The following is a 6750-nucleotide window of genomic DNA, read 5'->3' as shown; positions in this document are numbered from 1 at the left end:
ATTTTATATCTTGTAGAGTGTGATCTATAGAAGATACGATATCACTAATTTTAATGATGCCATTGTGAATGCTTTTGAAATAAATTCGATCTCCCTGTCACAACATATGTTCTTATGTGTGTGAGATATCTGTGTCATTAAAGAACAGACAGACATCCAAAGGAGATAAAGTGGGGACTTCTAAAATAATATGAGGCTTATGTTTTGATGCTGAAACTCGACAGAGGTCGACGCTCGGGGTTATCGTCCCCAGCCCAGGGCACTGCCCCACTCCAATATCTCGCTTCTGTCTTCTGTCTGTCTGTATGCTATCTTATAATATGTATATATATCAGTAGTAATTAATTTAAAGTATTGAAGGGGGGTATTTAAATTGAGTTAAGATGGTATGATAATACTTCACCCCTAATTTATTATTGATTTCACTACGTTTCGGCCTAGTAAGCCGTCTTGAGGTACAAAATCTCTATGTTATTATAAACAATAAACTTTACAATTATAAATAAAGTTAACACCACGTAACATAGAAGTTTTTCTCCTCTGACTATTTTTTTTTAGGCCGTAATCAATAATATATGTTCCGTGAAACATTTTTAACTTAGATATATTTATATATCACATCATACTGTGATACTATCGTAATAAAAAATCTACTATAGTTTAATAATTTTATAAATATAAATTATAATTCATAAATGTACTTTAATACTATCCTTTTTCATGTGCTGTTATTTGACAAAATGTTATAAGCCAATAGAGTAAATAATTTATTTTATTTTGCTAGAAGATTAATAAAGGTGCAATTGCAACTGTAGAAAATTATTTATTAGTAACTAACCTTTGCAGCTGAATTCTGGTGGTTTCAGAAATTATCAAAATAATGGTGATTAATAATGATCAGTTTTCCTGCTATGTTTTCACCTTTCTTGACCGTCATCCGGACCAACTTTCTACAATCAATTTTTTTTTTATTTTAATTTTTAAAATATTCAAATAGACAGTGAGCCAAGTCATCTGGTGAATAGTAATTAAACTATAAATACTCAAACTATAATGTATTGATAACAAAAATCACAGCAACTCCTTAAAATGTAATTAGATTACAAGGTAATTGTACAGTTAGAGATGAAGAAAAAATAATTAAGAAGTTGATGAAGCTCCTCATACACTGTGACCTGTATCTGCGTACTTTCTGGGAGACTGACATATCTAATTGACACATGTTTCTTTATATTTTATATACATGTCGTTGATGAAACAAGTAAAGTTTTCGCCTATTTATTATTTATTCCGGTTTTTTTTTCATTTACTAAAAACTAATAAATGATACAAATAACTGCCAGAGATATACTGTCTACGAAGTATTTCTTGAGAAATTGGAACGCAAAGATGAGTTATTGAGAAAACCGCCGTTGAAAAGGAGAGTTTCATCAGCAACTCTTTGCCTCTTTAAGATTACAAGAGAAAAGGTGGGTATTCATTATTATTGCTCTCTTTGGGAATCCATCTTCATCTTTTATTTATTTTCATTTTTTTTTATTTTATAATATTTATTTATTGACGAATATGACAATCTACCACAACTTGAGCAATGAGTAATAGTGATAAATGATAACATTCATACTAAAAAAAAATTCTCTATATGTATCTTAACTGAAAGATAAATAAAATGAACATTAAACTATTTACATGAAGTAATAACGTGAAAATAAATAAGTAAAACTTTGAACTAATATAACAAAAAATAAAAACACTAGTCACATTTACACTATTATGTACAATATTTACACTCTCGACCTGAGGTTACCCGAGTCCACTCTATCCCCCACGCATGAGGGGTAGAGCAGGGGAATCTCTTCGAGATTCCAGCTCAGCCAGCGCACCGTATCGCTGGTAATATGCTAGTGGACGAATTATCTTGCATCTAACAATCCTAAGGTAAAGTAAGGTTTGTGTAACTTAGATTTGTCCAAGAGATTAGTAAAACTCTGTTAACTCAGCAACCTTTTTCTGGTCTACAGTTTTGTTAACCGTGTTACCAAGGTTCCCTTAACTGAGATAGTTGCCAAAAATTGATTCCGCAAACATTTTTAATAGTAGAAGTCGCTGAAAAAATTCTTCTTCTGATCACTATAAGAAATGATTTGATCGAGGTCGGAATACTTTGTTTTCATTAATGCCTAAGAAATTAATTCACTGAAGATTTTGTTGTCGGTCAAATCGTCTATCTCGATCAAATCCATTTTATTGCATTTGGAAATGGAGTAATAAAATATACCTTCTCTAGCTAACAGATCCAACTGCAACTATGGAAGGTTCCTTGAATGATTACCTATTTAAACGCAGATTTGCTCTTAATCGAAGTTCAACCGGTTATCATCAACGGTAAAGTTTACCATCAAATTATAAGGTTAACTTTTTGAGTGCAATGGATATTTATAGATTTTGACCAAGATTTAAGAAATCGTTGTTTAAACTGTGATGGTACAACCGGCCCTTAATGTAATGGGATGGTTTATTTTCTCGTTCTGAGCAGCTTAAGGAAACATTGTAATACAATTTGTTTGTACAGAGGGATAAATGATAAAGAATAACATATTATTTTCTTAAATTTGTATTTATTATTTACGCTGTGTATTTTAATTGTAATCAATACTGCCTAAAAGCAGTCGGTAATTGGCTCCAACTCCAATGCCATGCCCTTATAGTTTACTATAAGAGCCGCCTTTTTGGCTTCAATTTTTCTGCTTATCCCCTTCATACCCTATACTCCTCCCTCCAAGGCTGGTAGTATAGAGTATGTAGGCTAACCTGCCCATCATGTTTTGGTTGTATCGCTTAAATGCATTAAATAACAACAACTACTACTTAAAAGTTACGAAAAACACAATTTATTGATACAGTTATCTGAACTTGTTGACATGTCCCCAAACACACTCTTACTTAATATCATGGCATTTCATCACATTAGTATCGCCAGTTGCACGTGGTACATTACAGACGCTGAAGTGGCCCCAACTCCTTGTGCTCGACTTCTCGGAAAGGAAAACAGTTGGTCCTTGGGCTTTCAGTCAGTTCTTTAAGATTGAAATCATCGTCAGCGTCTACCTATCAGCTCTTTTTTGTTTCTTTTCCTTCTTGAACCAACTGATATACCTTGTGGTGTTGGGGTAGCCATTTACTAAACACTTCTCTATCTACGGCACACTTCTCAACTTCAACTATTGTGATTCCTCTGGTCCTTGCCAGTTCCAATATCAGGTGATTTTGGCCACGGATGAATATCGACCCTCTATGCCCTAGTTGTGGTGTTCCGGAGACTGCCGAGCACATCATCATAGACTGAACCGTCTTTGATGCATTAGGAGCCTGGTTTCTGAGGGAAACCGGACTCTACGCCCTCAGAGAGTACGACTTCTCAGTTAGTATATGGATGAAAAACAATTATTGGAACAAGCCACTTCAATCTTCGTCAAAGTAGAAGACCAGTCCCTGGATTGCCTGCGGACGGAAGAGACGCAGAAGACTGAAAACTAATGAAACCTGTAAGAAAACTGTTCAGGAATCATTAAAATTGTAAATTAATTTATTAGCAGTAGTTTGATGATTGATATGTAACATCGAACTTCTGCTCCACACCTATATTCCTTATAAGGCAGGGGAAGGTGGAAATAAATAAATATCAGATATTATTCCTCGGTCTTTCACGTGGCAGTTTTTCCTCTGCCTTTGCTTCCCACGTATTTTTTGGTCACCTATTTATCGACATGCGGTACATACGTATTAACGCCACCGCAGCAAAAATTCTTAATGTGCCAATCTACACCTAAAGTTTTTGCAACAAATTAATAGAATAAAAATCTTTATATAAAATCAAAACACTTTAAAATTCAAAACATTTTATTTATGTAAAGTAGTCAATTAGATTTCGGTGGAAAATGGGCCGGTATGGAATTTAATATAGATTCAAAACAGTCTCTATTTTTTTTTCACCGGATGTTGTCGACATATTAACTCTGATAAATAAGATTTCAAATGGTTTCTCGCCGTTCCCCTATGTCTCTTGTTCCTCCATTTAGCACTACCCCACATTCTCTCAACTGTTGGTGTATGAACTCCTGTATCAGACTCAATAAAATTGTATTTGTGATTAACCTTAGCATGTAGGAGTCCTTCTTTTATTATTTTATTTGTTTGGTAACCTTCCCAACTGTCAGAATAAATTGTGCTACCATCTGGAATGTTTTCAATAATTTTATCAAGAAGAGTAGAGCCAGTTCTATTAGGAACAGTGGCAACAAACGAATCTTTTGTTTCTCTACATATGCCACCAAACACCCACTGGTTCGGGTAATACTCGACCACAATTATTTTTACGTTTGGTAAACAAACTTTCATCAATTTCCACAATGGAATCTGGTCCTCCTATCTTCTTGTTTAATTTGTTTTACATATCCAATATTGGAATAATTACATGCGTGAATTATGTATCTAAAAGTTTTATCCGATAAATCAAGCTGCTTTTCACAAAATTTAATCGATGTCAGCTCCTCGCACCAGCAGTATATGAATCTAAAAGATAAACAAAAAATGAAGTCCCACTTGCTGATCACACTGTCTTAAATTACATTTCCAAAAGTTGCGTTGACCAAAATATAGTTTCATGTCATGGGAATTGCTACATGTATGTTTTTTAAGTGAAAGTCCTGAAGAAATAAAATTGCATCTTGTTCTGTTTTTTGGCAAATCCCAAATATGCATTTTCGTTGCACTAAAAAATGGGGTCAAACATCAGCAAATAACAAAGAAACAAGGAAACCAAAGATAGCTTCGTGCGATTACGAACAAGATGATTGCTGTGTGCAAACAACAAAGTTGCTCTAAGCTAACAACAAGATGGCTCTTTATTGGCGCATTAGCAGAATTTTTGCTGCCGTGGCGTTAATACGTAAGAACCCGACATTCTTTGCACATGGCCGAACCACATTAATTCTCTTCTATCAATATATCTATTAGCGGTTTCTGTCATGTCTCTTCTCTTACACTTTTATTTCTCATTCCGCCAAATCTAGCCTTACCCAGAGATCTCCCCAGGAATTTCCTCTCTGTGTTAAACAGCTTTCAATTTCTTTAATGTGAGACCAGTTTTCACTGCATAGGTCATCATTGACTAGTTTATTGATGGTCATTTTTGTTTTCATACATTTGTTGCTTTCCTTATGAGCTGGTTTATCACGGAATTCAACATACTATCATTAGTCATTTTTATTCCTATATATTGACAATCATCAATCTGTTTCGGATTTAAGCCTTTCCAAATCAAAGTTCCTTTACAAATTGCAATTCACTTTCAGATACAACCATGTACTTAGATTTATTTATTTATTTTATTTTTCTGTAACTTAAAAAAGCAGAATACGAACAAAAAAAATGATCCTATAACAGATTTCTTAGAGAAAATTAAATACTGAAATGAGTGAGTGAAATTTCCACTAAATTAATTATTATAAATATTAAACCAAAACAAAGAAGTTGTTGCTGCTGAAAAGCAACGGATAGAAAAGTTGTATCGAACTAACGAAGTATTTAATTTGAAGATATTATACATAAGTCTTGATACCTCTTATCATCATATAACTTCTTAAATCTTACTGGTTTTGAAATATAATGCATCAGAATCTTTTAGTACAATTTTGAACATTATTTATCTACAAACATAATGATAATATTAAGCATTTGTTAATGTTATATTATGATATATAATTATGAGTATGATAATATAATTGATATTATTATAATTTGATAATGTTATTAAATAATATTGAATATTAAATCGTTGATAGTGAGTTAATGAGCAGTGTTGTAGGATAACCGGTCATTTTTAACTCAAGATATTGTAAAAACAAATTTAGAGAATTAGTAAAACTTCAGGTGGATTTGTTATTGTTTTTCATAAAATTTAAAAACACTGTTTTAAATTAGTATCTATTTTATACGTTTTTCTGAAAGCCATATCTGACAGTCTGACACTTTTTTTTCCAATTGGTTTTGTTTTATTTTTTCATACAAATAACTGTTGAAGAATATTGTGTTTGCAAATATTGGAGTGTTATAGCTGCACTTGAAAATTCAACCTTAGCATTGCAATCTTTGCCCTTGAAATCTTATCAGCAAATAAAAGTTTAATTAAATATAAACTCAATGCCGGTGTGGACGTCAGGGATATTTGCATACCAGCAGATGCTTCTCTGCAATGAGTGTTTGAATCTCCCAAGTTAGGAATTGTTATTTGTTGTAAATGGGATGTTGCATGGCAAATATAAATGTAGATGAAGTAATAGTTATTTTATTAAAATATTATAATAATCTAAAATGTAAAAAGCTAAAAACACAGAACAATAAAAACCTCCTATTAACCTAAGTCTTTTTTAAAACCTTAGGTTTAGGAGTTGGGTTAGAACTTTTTTTTTTTTTTAATAATTTATTTATTGATATTTACAACTGTATACACATATATACAACAAGTAAATTTGCTGTACGTGACATAGTGACATGATAAAAACATGTGGAGAATCTACCCACTGATAGAGCTCCAATAACATTTCTAGAGGAGAAGATCTCGAGGCCATCTTCTTTTCAGACGCCTAGGGGGATTATTAGGTAATGAAGGAGAAGCCAGGTTAGAAACAAGTGGATTTGGGTGGTTGAGAAGTTTATTATGGAAGGAACGGTATCTGGTTCTGGCCAAAT

The sequence above is a fragment of the Halyomorpha halys genome, unplaced genomic scaffold (assembly GCF_000696795.3).
Source record: "Halyomorpha halys isolate HHAL.00 unplaced genomic scaffold, Hhal_1.1 Scaffold305.1, whole genome shotgun sequence".
NCBI classification, from domain to species: Eukaryota; Metazoa; Arthropoda; class Insecta; order Hemiptera; family Pentatomidae; genus Halyomorpha; species Halyomorpha halys.
This window is presented reverse-complemented; position numbering follows the sequence as displayed.